Source organism: Oryctolagus cuniculus, chromosome 12 (genome assembly GCF_964237555.1).
Source record: "Oryctolagus cuniculus chromosome 12, mOryCun1.1, whole genome shotgun sequence".
Lineage (NCBI taxonomy): Eukaryota > Metazoa > Chordata > Mammalia > Lagomorpha > Leporidae > Oryctolagus > Oryctolagus cuniculus.
In genome coordinates, this window is record NC_091443.1 from 83,018,181 (window position 1) to 83,032,121 (window position 13,941).

A 13,941-nucleotide genomic window follows, 5' to 3' on the forward strand; every position below is an offset into this window, starting at 1 on the left:
CAGGAGAACACAGTCATCTAATCTAAGCATAACTGTAGTATGGTATACTGTGAACCACCCTGGAAACAAAAACAGGAGAAATTACTGCAGCTCCCAGAACGTAATCCCATGCTTCAAACTCCAGCAGCAAGTCACATTGTCACTGAGAGCCCCAATTCATCTGCCTTAAACAGATTTATAACTGCCTTATAACTAGTTCTTATAGATGATTTTTTTGCTGTCCTCAAAAACACTGCATTCCTTGCAACTATAGTTGAAGTAGTTCTTCTGCTTAAGGGTACTGCTATTTCTCTGATTCTGAAAACAGAAGAGAAACAAAGAGGAAAAGCCTAAATGACACTTTCCTGTGCAAATCTGCAAAAACGTTGCCCAGCCACAGCACTCCCAAGCTTTCATAGGCATGGCACTATGATAAGGGACTGATTTTTTAAAAAATATTTTATTTGAGAGGCAGAGTTACAAACAGAGACAGAGACGGAGAGGGAGTGGGGGAAGAGAGAGAGAGAAGAGAGAGGAGAGGGAGAGAAGGAGAGAGAGGGAGAGAGAGAGCACCGGTTCAAGACCCAGCTGCTCCACTTCCGATCCAGCTCTCTGCTGTGGTCTGGGAAAGCAGTGGATGATGGCCCAAGTGCTTGGGCCCCTGAACCCACGTGGGGGACCTGGAGGAAGCTCCTGGCTCCTGATCGGTGCAGCTCCAGTCAAACCAGGGAGGTCATTCTCTGAACTACTCCCTCCCTTCTCCTCTGAAGACCCTCACATAGCAGTTGTCTTATTTCATTCCTGGAGAGAATGAAGGTCACCCACAGATGCCAGGAAGAATCAGAACAAACATGCAATGGTAAGCCCCCCCCATTGCCATGAGATCATGATAGCTACATCCTTCAATCACACTCTGCACACCTGTCTGTAACAATACACAGGTTCCCCATTTCTACGCATCTGTTTTGGAAAGTTCCTATGTCAGTAAAACTTCTATTTTAAAAAACGTGTATGCGTTTCTCTTGTAATCTGCTGTTTGTTATAAGGTCTCAACCATAAGCCTTGCAATTATTTTCTTCCCTACAGAAAATGACTGAAGTTTGGGAAATCTTTTAAGAGTTGTAGAACCAGGAATAAACAGGTAAATGTCTATTCAACTGTTTGTTTGGCAAATATGTGCAGCTTCCACTACATGTTCTAAGTACTATAGACATAACTGTGGGCCAGATAGCTAGGACCTCTGCCTTCACTAAGCAACAGACATTTAGATAAAGGAATAGATAAACAAATGCCTGAGACAGGAAGGAGGGAGGCAGGGAGGGAAGGAAGATTCAAATATAGGAATTTTAGTGAATATATCAGGGCTAAGGGAGAAAAATTTTGAGCTGGATAATCTCTAATGGGTCCTCAAATAACACCACCTGATTACACTTCCCATGGAGCGGGCATATGGACCATCTGATTTTATCTACTTTCCTTTGCAGGACCAGAAGAGGTAGATCACTCAGGTTATGCTGACTTCAGCAATATCTGGGTCCATCTGATAGGTATCTTGACTGCCACATCATCTGGGGGCATGAGCCACACAAGTGTCCCAGAAAACCAAAAATGTCATGGAATGACCACAAATGACCCTTGTCTTCCAGATTCTAGGCCCTAGAAATGTTGAGAGATTGCCGGAGGAAACTCAAGGAAGCCTGGCTGCTCTCTGATCACACTGAAGAGAGGAAAGCCACCAAAGCAACAATATGCTTTGGAAACCTGAGCAAGATTTCTAACACGGACTCTGATTATCTATTAGCAGAAAAGCAAGTCCCTAGACATGTATATTAGAGAAGAAAGCATGACAAAGCCTTCGCATCTGATTTGGAAGTCGGTTCAAGTTTTTCTGTTCGAATCTCTGCTGCTCCATAGAAAATCCATCCATCCACGTAGCGATCTTCCCCTGCAGTAAGCATTTGCCCCATTTTCCCACTCTTCTTGATGAAGACGGATGGATCTGCATCTGGCATTCTAATTAGATTAGAGAATAATGACCAGGAAGATCTTGGGCAAGAGTGGATAATTTATTACTTGTATTACTTCGCCCTTATCTCAGAAGTGTTCAAACTGTCTCATTCCCTGAGAACTCACTTGTCACACTCAGAACACAAAAACCAAGTTGGCAAGAAGGATGTCCTCTGCACTTTGCCCTGTTATGATGGGGCCATGGGAGGGAACCTCAGGCATCTCCAGCCACTGCTGCCAATTTCCTTCCAGAGGACAGGGGCATCTGTAGGAAAAAGGAGATGGTGGCAGCAATTATCCTATACCCCAAATTGACGTGTGCTAGGAATACGTAATTCTCCAAATCAGCCTTGTGAGGCAGATGGAATAATTCCTGTTATATGGAAGAGTACACAGGCAATAACTTGCCCAAAGTCACACAGATGATATATATGATGGAGTAGAACTTGTATCTCGACTCAACCCAAACGACCACTTCCTGTGTGTGCGAAGCAGACTACAGGACACCCAGCAGCTAGAGCTAGAGCATCACTGTGCCCAGCAGCAATGTGCTGCAGCTCAGTTGGCACACAGTAATAGCGACCTGTCAATATAGTAACACGCATGCCACTTCATTCATTTCAGAGCCACTGGCCAAGTTCAGGGAAGTTGCTACAGTCTTCTGCAGACAGGCGTACAGGGATCCCTACAGGGGAGCTGATACAGCCTCCTGCACCCCTGGTTGCTCCTGTCCCCAGCAGGTGGTGCTGCCCTGGGAGTGAAGCAGGTGCCCTCTGCCACCCTAACAGGTGTCTGAGCCAGAAGGCTTCTCTTCCCTCATTCCATCAACATCAACCTCTGGGCCATCTGATGTTGTGTGCAGAGGGAAGAGTTAGTTTTGATGGCATGAAAAGAGAATTTCATCACTCAGTGATGGGACCTTTCTTAGGAAGGGAATTTTAACAGAGCACTTAAGAGCACTACTCTCAATTATAAATTAGGATCATTGCCAATAGCTGCTCACAGGTGGGGTGATGTGTGAGTGCATGTGAGATGCACAACACAGAGCTGAAAGGGAAGAAGAGCAGTGTTCGCTTGATGCACTCATACTTTCAACACATCTCTTCCTTTATTTCTCACAATAGTCTGTTCTGGCAGGTATCGTCACTCCCTTAACAGCACGCTGCTTGTTTTGCAAGGCTAACTGACACAACCAAGGTCTTTGTCAGCTCGGAGCTGACCTGAATTGGAACGAAGGTGAGTTTGACTTGATTTCTGCAGTGCCACACGGCCACTGAACAAAAACACTGGAAAGGCTGTTTGGTAAAGTAACGACTTTTCTCTCACTGGAAATAATCAGATAGAAACTATTAGATATAAAGTTGGCACAAATTAGCAATCAAGTGCCCTCAAACTCTACAATTACTATCATTGTAATTACACATGTTGTCTGAACATGTAACTAATTGCAACTCTCTTTCATTCATGCTTCCATTTCTTCGCCTATTCACTTAGTATATACTCACGTTTATTGTGCACCTACTGAGTGACAGAGTACCTGCTATGTGACAGAGCAGCTCGAAGTGACAAACTGGTAAATAAGTTAGTCCACAGAAAGAAGATAAAGATGCTTCCAGGAGGCCAAATGCTAAGAAGTGACCAGGGTCACTTGGTAATGAGCTTTTGAAGCACCGTCAGGGTGGGGACAGAGCTGTTTTAGAAGTGGGGAGGGTCAGGAAAACTCTGTGGGGGGGTACATGAGCCATGTCTTGCAGGTGGGGACGAGTCTGCTCTCTAGAGGCCTGAGGGAAGCATCCTCCAAGCAGAGAGAATGGCAGATGCAAAGATGTTGAAGCAAGAACAAACTTCCAAGTTTGAGGGACAGAGAGGAGGCTGCTGTGGCCAAAGGTGCTGACAAGTGCAGCACAAGGTGCAGACAAGGTGCTGGGAGGGACAGGCAGTAGCCAGACCAAACAGGGCCTGCAAGACATGGTAAGAAGTCTGAATCTTGGGACCAGAGTGTGGTGCAATGGGTTAAGCCACCACTGGCAATGCCGTCATCCCATCTGAGTGCCAGTTTGAGTCCCAGCTGCACAGCTTCCACTCTAGCTCCCTGCTAATAGGCCTGGGAAAGCAGCTGAAGATGGCCAAGTCCTTGGGCCCCCTGCACCCACATGGGAGACCTGGGTGGAGCTTCTGACTCCTGGCTTCAGCCTGCTCCAGGCCTGCCACTGTGGCCATTTGGGGAGTGAACCAGTAGGTGGAATATTTCTCTTTATTCTCTGTCACTCTGCCTTTCAAATAGATAAATATATCTTTAAAAAAAGACTGAATTTTACTCTGTCTTGGGAATATCTTAAGGCATCTAAACCTGGGGTTCATGTTCCTGCCCCCACCCCAGGTTCCCTGCATGTAAGCATTTGCATTGTCCCATAGAATCATGGAAATCTAGCACCTGGAATGACCTGTCCTTTATGCATCATGACAGTATCTGACATGTATCTGCTATTTGTATGTGGGCAAGAATGGGAACTCTCTCTGGCAGACAATAGCCAAGATCCCTGGGAAATGATCAAGCTGGACAGCAGAAGTCTCTCTGCTTACAACAAGCTCAGAAAGTATTTGCCTGTAAAGTCACTGACCCCAGGCTCTGCCTGTCACTCAGCAAAGGATGGAACTTACAAGTACCTGAGCCTGTGACCACTCCCTGGCTAATTCTGATTTGCACTTAAGCATATCATCACCTCCTCCACACCTTTCTTCCTTCAAAACTGGGAAGAGCAGGCTTCAGAATCATGTAGTTGTGATATAAACTGGATTTTGAACTCAGGTAAGAGGATAATTTAGAATTGTACATTTAAAATGATCATTTATTTGAAAAAGAGAGAGACAGAAGAGAGAGAGAGAGATCGAGAGCGAGAGAGAGAGAGAGATCTTCCATCTACTAGTTCACTCCTCAACTGCCTATAATAGTTGGGAATGAGCCTGGTTGAAGCCGAAAGCCAAGAACTCCATCTGGGTCTCCCACATGGGTGGCAGAGACCCAAGCACTTGAGATGTCATTCACTGTCTGCCAAGCACATTAGCAGGAGGCTGGATTGGAAGTGGAGGAGCTGGGACTTGAACAGGTACTCCAGCGTGGGATGTCAGTGTCCCAACTTGCAGCTTAACCAGTTGTGCCAAAACACACGCCCTCTAGAAACCCACACTTGGCATGAAACAAGAACGTCACTTTGAGTTCAGCTTTGTTATCTACAGATAGAGGCAGGAAAGCACATCCCACAGGCTGCTGGAGAACAACAGAGTGATGATGAGTGAAAGCTCACTGCACAATGCCTGACATGCATCCAGGGCTCAAAAATGGATATTTTTGCAAAGTAGAAAAGCTAACCCTTGTCACATAAACAAAGAATCGGATGAGAAACACTACCTGGGAATTTCCATAAGCCACAGGCTTATCTATCTATCTGTGGAACTAGAAAAAGGTGAGGGTGGTACAAGAGAAAATCCAAATTCAGAATGTCATTTCAAAATACAAATATCTTTAGTATCCAAAAAAATTACAACACTGAAATATTAGAATCAGCTAAATTTGGCAGATAGGAAAATGAATAATAAATGCAGCTGGAAATGTACTTTTGTTTTATGCATACAAGGGGAATAATTAACTAATCTCAAAACATGTAAATGAGGGCTTAGAAGCATTTTCAAAACACTACATCCAACTCCAGTTACATATGCAGGATTTGCCACATTATAATAATTAGGTTTTTTTTTACAAAAGATTTATTTATTTTGAATAGAAGTATTAAATATTATACTAATTACTGGTTATTTTACTTTGTACCCAGGGAAAAGAAATGAATATTCATTAGCTCCTTAAGCTACGGATTCTCCACTGAGGAGACAGATTCGAGCATCACGACAAAGCTATGGGTGGGTGGAAAATTCTCCCTGCAAAACCAGGCTAGTGCCACAAATCACTGCCCTATCTATTCTGCTAATGTGCATATTCTATAACCCCCCAAGTGAATTCTGTTAACATTGCACTGACCAGCGCTCCCAGCTGAGCAACCAATAAGCCAGAATAACTGTGAAATTGATCACAACAATTTTTCTTTCCATAATTTTTTTTTGTCAAATCCAGTGACCTTGAACAACAAAAGCCTTAAGTTTGTTTGTTTGTTTGTTTGTTTGTTTGACAGGCAGAGTTAGTGAGAAAGAGAGACAAAGAGAAAGGTCTTCCTTTTCCGTTGGTTCACTCCCAAGATGGCCACTATGGCCAGAACTACGCCAATCCGAAACCAGGAGCCAGGTGCTTCCTCCTGGTCTCCCAAGCACTTGGGCATGACCTGCCTTCACAGGTCACAGTAGAGAGCTGGACTGGAAGAGGAGTAACCAGGACAGTATCCGGTGCCCATATGGGATGCCGGCGTCGCCAGCAGAGGATTAACCAAGTGAGCCATGGCGCAGGCCCCATCCATGAAGGTTTGAAAAGAGCTGCCAGACACTGTGAGTGCTGCTCATCATTGATCTCCACTTAATGTATCAGAAAAAGAAAAGGCTAGGCCACACGTTTATCAAAACCTGTTTATGACACAACTTAAGATATAACTGCAGGGTGGATGTTCAATACAGCAGCAGTTAAAATACTGTTTGGGATACCTGCATCCTGCATCAGGGGCCCTAAGTTCGAATCCTCACTCTGCCCTACATTTCAGCTTCCTGTTAGTACACACTCTGGGAGGCAGCAAGTTCAGGTACTTGAGTCCCTGTCACCCATGTGAGTTCCTGGCTCCTGGCTTCAGCCTGGCCCATCCCTGGCTGTTGTGGGCATTTGGGGACTAAAACAGCAGATGGGAGATTCATTCTCTCTCTCTCTCTCTCTCTCTCTCTCTCTCTTTTTTCCTCTTTCTCTCTCTTACTTTCTCTCCTCCATGTCCCTGCCTTTCAAATAGAGTTTTAAAAAAAAAAAAAAAAACATATAACTCTAATTCACTGCATAAGCATTTACATTGACATTAGGCAATCAGGAGCCATCTCCATAGAGACTCCATGTGCTAGGGCAAGGAATAGTCTTGCTCTAAGGCAAACAAGAGTGCCTCAACCCACCAACGCAGTTAACCAAGAACCCCATTTCAAAATTCAGATGGAAAAGTCTGCCCATATAGCAACTGTGGACACTAGAGAGACCTAAGAAATAAAGGCTGGTCTCATCTGGCTTCCAGCTGGCAATGAGAGCGAGCTAGAAGGAAAATTATCCAATTCATTTAGTCGACTAATTTGTTTAGGTCTTTCACTGGTCTATGGCCTCTGCATGGGGGAAACCACAGGAGACAGATAAACATTGAGGATGGGAAAAGTCTCCACTGATTTCATTGGAAAGTTGTGCTACATTTTATCTTCATTTTCTGCTCTAATAGAGGCTGGTAATACCTCTAGACAGGTTGTGTAGAGCCACAGACTTTCCAAAGCCAAATGGCAGTGATTTTAAAGATATTGTAGAAATTAATGACCCATGAGGATTCTCTATGGACTTACACTTAATCTCCATGGAGCTTCTTCCAGGTCAATTTTAATCAATGTGTCTGTTTCTCAACATCCTATTTTTACATTAAAGTTTTTTAATTATAAAAGCTATGCATAAATTTATGCTTCAGAAAAATTCAAACAATACAAATATACGTAAAGTAAAAAAGTGAAAAGTCTCATTTACTCCCTGACCCAAAGATAATTGCTGTTAACACCGGGATGCAGTTTTCCAGATCTTATTCTGTGAATTTACATTGTATGTGCATACATCAAATGCAGTTTTATATACCTGAATTATACTATATAATTTTGCAACTTTTTTTGTTTACTTGCTTTTTCCCCCACTATATCTAATTTTTAAAAAGCTGTATATAAAGAGAATCGAAAAGGAATCTAGATGTGAATGGAAGGGGAGAAGGATTGGGAAAGGAGAAGGTTGCGTGTGGGAGGGACGTTATGGGGGGAAAGCCATTGTAATCCATAAGCTGTACTTTGGAAATTTATATTCATCAAATAAAAGTTTAAAAAAAAAAGCTGTCCAGTGTTCCATAGAATAATTTATCCCGGTTAACTTATTCTTCTATTTGTTATGTCCAATCTATTTTTTTGATAATTTTATTTTTAATTTTTTTAAAAAAATTTATTTATTTATTTGAGGCAGAGTTATAGACAGAGAGAGGGGTAAAAAGAAAGATCTTCCATCCGTTGGTTCACTCTCCAAATAGCAGGAGCTGTGTCCATCCGAAGCCAGGAGCCAGGAGCTTTCTCCAGGTCTCCCATGCAGGTGCAGTGGCTCAAGCTTTTGGGCCATCTTCCACTGCTTTCCCAGGCCATGAGAAGAGAGCTAGATTGGAAGAGGAGCAGCTGGGACATGAACTGGTGCCCATATGGGATGCCAGTTCTGCAGGAATAGGCTCAACCTACTATGCCACAGCACTAGCCCCATGTCCAACTAATTTTTAAACAGTTATAATGAGTTTCCAAGATGGCCAGACATATAAAAATCAAAGAGTTTCCCCCTACATCAATGGTAAACAATTTAGAAAATATAATTTTCAAAAAGCTTCCTCACAGAAAAAAATAAACAGGCAAAAATACAAAAAAATCTATAAATCTTATTGGTTGATATAAAAAAGAACATATGGTAAAGATCTGTATCTTGTTCTTAGACAAGAAGATTGAGTACTATAATTATACCAACTATCTTTATGAAAATTGAAGCAATCTGAAACAAAACACCAAATAGTTTATGCAACTTAAATAGCAGTATAGAATTTTTCCAGAACAGTAAGCATGAGGAAGAGCCAAATACATTGGGGAGGCAAAAGAAAGCACCATCAAAATACTGTTAATTTTGGTGAGCAGTTTTATTTATTTCCAATATCACCACAAGATAAAAGCCCAGAGCCACTACCATACTCCAAGTTTAAAGAGCAGAGGTCCCAGAGATATAGACATAGAGGGAGGAGAAAGGGAGAGGGAGAAGCAGGGGGGAGTAAGTCGGGGCGGGAGAGGAAATGGAAGGGGAGAGGAAGAGGGAGAGGGAAAGGGAGAGAGAACTCAAAATTGAATTTAAGATAAATTTGTAAATCAAAATTCTAAAACATTACCTCTAAGAAAGTCAACCAACACAGGGCCAGTGGCACTATGGATAATGTGTCTGACTATGGAGCAAAACAAGATCAACCAATAAAGCCAGCATATTCTTTGTGACCATTGGTCAATTAGAATTAATTTTTAGGGGTTCTTTGAAAGAAATAAAGAAATGAGGGTTCTCCCTTCATTGGCTATAAAACTATACATATATATTCATAATCCATATTGTTAACTTCTTTTTGTTTCACTTGACCTATTGACTCCTGAGGGATGTGAGTCCCTGTGTCTTTCTTCTGCATAGGAAATTGTCCTTGCACTGTAGCTCTGAGTAATTCCCCCCTCTGTATTTTTTGTTGCTAGCAGCTCCTCTCCTTCTCCTCCTCTTCCTTCTTTTTCCTCTGTTGTCCCACAGGAGCGCTAACAACTGGGATTTGTGTATTTATTTCCCTGTAATGTGAATTTCCAGTTCATTCACCCCTCATATTCCCTCCAGATTAAAGTTAGTTTTAAGGGTTCAGCCAGTTTCTGGCTCCACTCTTTGAAAAGAGTATTTTGTAGGCTGTAACCTGTACTTTGTCAGTGATTCCCATTAGGAGGCACTCACTGATGAATTTGGGGGATGACAGTCTCCATCCCTGTATTGTAAACTTCTCCCTAAATTTTCACTTAATGGTTTGATCCATTGATGATTATCATCTGAATCGCTTTCTTCTTTGAGACTGAAGGTGACTTTCTAATTGCATTAGCCTTTATACATTTGGTTTATTTTGTGAAATTCTTTTTTTAAAATATTTTATTATGCACCTTAAATCTGGCTTTTCAGTCAGTCTGGTTTGAGATCCTAAGTCTGGGGTTTTTTGTTTGCTTTTTATTTGAAAGGCAGTTACAGAGGGAGACAGAGACAGGGAGGGAGAATGTCTTCCGTCTGCTGGTTCACTCCCCAAATGGCCACAATAGCTGGAACTGGGCTGATCTGAAGCCAGAAGCTTCTTCCAGGTCTACCATGTGGGTGCAGCTTGGGCCATCTTCTACTGCTTTCCCAGGCCACAGCAGAGAGCTGGATTGGAAGTGGAGCAGCTGGGACACGAACCGGTGCCCATATGGGATGCTGGCACTGCAGGCGGCAGCTTTATCCATTATGCCACAGTGCTGGCTCCTGTGTGTAATTTTTACACAAAGAAAAACTTTATGCACCACTCAGGGCTATTTAGTTATCCCAAAGTATTGTTCATACAGGAAATTCAAGATAAATGTTTGATCTTTTCTTATAGTTGACAGCTTTAAAGGGCTACCGTCTGAATTACTACAGTGTCTAATGAGCTGTCTTTGTTAATTGATGTTTCCCCAATCTTTTCTTTTTGTTGAGTATCATTATAGAATGCTGAGTTCCTACATACTGAATGTATTTCAATAAATAGAACTCACTAGTACTTTTGGTGCTAAAAATTTCCCCTTGTTTGTCAAGTAAGCTTCTTTATATGGGCTCTTGTGTTCCCTTGACATGGCCCATCAGTTCTGACAGCTCCCTGCTTTCGGGCACAAGACATCTCTGAGTTTGAAACCACTTATTCAGATCTAGAATCAGTCATTCCTCCCAGGAGTTTAATTCCTTTCTGGTATTGAGAAACCACATCGTGTGAGCTAGATATGCCTATCATTGGATTTCTTGGACCTGTCATATTTTTTTCAGTGGACAAATCTAGGAAAATGCAAACTTTTTAAAAAGATGATACTATATTGATATTATAAAAGTATATATGGATTTCAAATTTCTTACACCAAAATAATTTATCTTTTAATTCCATCTTCCTACAAATATTTGAAGTCTTTTGTGATTATTGCTTACCACCTACACTAAAAATATTAGTTTCTTTTTTAAAAATTTTATTTAAGTTATACAAGTTTCATGTATTTCATATATACAGATTTAGGAACATAGTGATACTTCACACCCTACCCTCCCTCCTGCCCACACTCCAACCCTTCTTTCTCCTCCCTCTCCCATTCCCACTCTTAATTTTTACAAAGATCTATTTTCAGTTCACTTAATAATCGTAAAGTTAACCCCATACTAAGTAAGAGTTCAACAAACAACATGAAGAAAGAAAACACTGTTCCTCAACAGAAGAGACAAGGGCTGTAAACAATCATCGATCATTTCACTCCAACACTTTACATATTAGGTACTCTATTAGTTACCTCAGATCAGAGAAAATATATCTGTCTTTTTGAGACTGATGTATTTCACTAGGTATAATGGTTTCCAGTTGTAATAAAAATTTTAGTTTCTAACATTAACATACTCAAGTGCATTATGTACTATACATTATCATATGTACAGATTTTCAAAAAGTTCACAGAAATGTACATTATCTTTGAATTCCATTTTCCTTGAACTTTTTGGAATATACTATACATGTATATATATCAAAGTAAAAATATGCATGTTACACTAATACTACTAGTAATATGAGTACTGTCCAAAATTCATAATTTATTTGCAGCTTTTATATTCAGAATATATTCCTAAAAATATGTAGTCAAAACGCTATATTGTGGGGTATGCGTTGTGGGACAGCACAGTAAGCTGCTGTTTTTAATGCCTGCATCCCATATTAGATTGTCTGGGATTGAGTTCTGCCTCCAATTCCAATCCACCTTCCTGTTAACATGCACTCTGGAATGATGGCTCAAGTACTTAGGTCCCTGCTATCCATATGGGAGACATAAATAGAGTTCCAGGCTCCTGGCCTCAGTGTGGCCCAGACTGGGCTACTGCAGGCATATGGAAAGTGAATCCACAAATGGAAGATATCTCTCTCTCTCTCTTTATCTCTCTCTGGCTCTGCCTTTCAAACAAAATGAACATCTAAAATATACTATATTGAAATATTACTGGGGCCAGCACTGTGGTATAGTGGGTTAAAGCCTTAGCCTGCAGCGCTGGCATCCCATATGGGCGCTGGTTTGAGTCCTGGCTGCTCCTCTTCCAATCCAGCTCTCTGTTATGGCCTGGGAAAGCAGTGGAAGATGGCCCAGGTCCTTGGGCCCCTGCACCCACGTGGGAGACCTGGAGGAAGCTCCTGGCTCCTGGCTTCAGATCAGCTCAGCTCTAGCCTTTGTTGTCATTTGGGGAGTGAACCATCAGAATGGAAGACCTCTCTCTCTTTCTCTCTGCCTCTCCTTCTCTCTCTGTGTAACTCTTTCAGATAAATAAAATAATACATTTTTTAAAAAAGAAATATTACTTGAAATAAGAATGTTCACTAAGTGGTTATAACATTAAGTTGAATTAAAAATTAATTTTATTACTGCTCATTGGTTTAAAAAAATTTTTTTAAAGGCAGAGTTAGACAGTGAGAGAGAGAGAGAGACAGAGAGAAAGGTCTTCCTTTTCCGTTGGTTCACCCCCCAAATGGCCACTAAGGCTGGCGCGCTGCGCCAATCCAAAGCCAGGAGCCAGGTGCTTCCTCCTGGTCTCCCATGCGAGTGCAGGGCCCAAGCACTGGGGCCATCCTCCACTGCCTTCCTGGGCCAAACCAGAGAGTTGGACTGGAAGAGGAGCAACTGGGACAGAATCCAGAGCCCTAGATGGGACTAGAACCTGGGGTGCCGGCACTGCAGGTGGAGGATTAGCCAAGTGAGCCGCGATGCCGGCCAGTTTTAAATTTTCTAAGCACTGAATTTTTCTTTTTCATTTAATATTTTTGAATATGTAAAACATTATATGACCCCAGAGTCAGAAGTTACTTATAATAAGTTATATCCAGAGACAGCATCTTGCTTCTACTCCTGTCACTTCTATCTTGTGATGTCCCTTTTCCCCTATAAATCAAAACTAATGTCAGTGGTTATTTTCCAGCCACACTTTTTTTCAAATAAGCAAATACATATATTAGTTTTGGTTTCTCTACACATAAACATGTCATCTAAAAATAATGGCAATTTTTTTCTTTTCTATCAATATACCTTATTTTCTTTGGTTTATTGACCTGACTAAAACCTCTTGTGCAATGTTGGATAGAAGTGGTGATTGGGGCATTCCGTGGCCATCAGAGAGAAAGCACTCAATATTTTGTAGTAAGATTTGCTGTAGGTGTTTCATAGTTAGCCTTTAATAAATTAAGGAAGTCTCCCACTTCTAGTTTGAAATAATAAACAAAAGCTTAGTCTATCAAATGTTATTGCTACATCTATTGGTATGATCATGTGATTTTTCTTCTTTAGGTAATATAGTGAATTATACTGATTAATTAATTTAATTTGAAAGGCAGAGTGACATACAGAGATCTCCCATCCAATGGCTCATGCTCTAAATGCCTACAACAGCCAGGGCTGGGCCAGGCCAAAACCAGGAGGTTGGAGATGGGACTAAATCCAGGTCTCACATGTAGGTGTCAGGGTCCCAAATATTTGAACCATGAACTACTGCTTCCTAGGATGTGCATTACCAGGAATCTGAAATCAGAAACACAGATGGGAACCAAGCCCAGGAACTCTGATAAGGATGCAGGTGTCAAATGGCATCTTAAACACTGTGCCAACTGTCCTTTTTATATTGATTAATTTATGAATGTTAACCCAACCTTACATTCCTGGAATAACTAAAAATTTGCTTATAACTGGTTATACAGACTGATTTCATCCATGGACCAGTGGGGTATAAAGGCAAATTTCATATTCTATTCTGTTTCCTCTACTCTAATTTTCTAGATTGGCTGTTAAGCAAATCCATTGAGTTCTTAGAGTTTTTACATTTTCAGTTCTAAATGTTTCATTTACTTATTTTATATATAATTTCCATGTCTTTAGCACAATTTTCAATATCGATTTTAATTTTCTTATTTT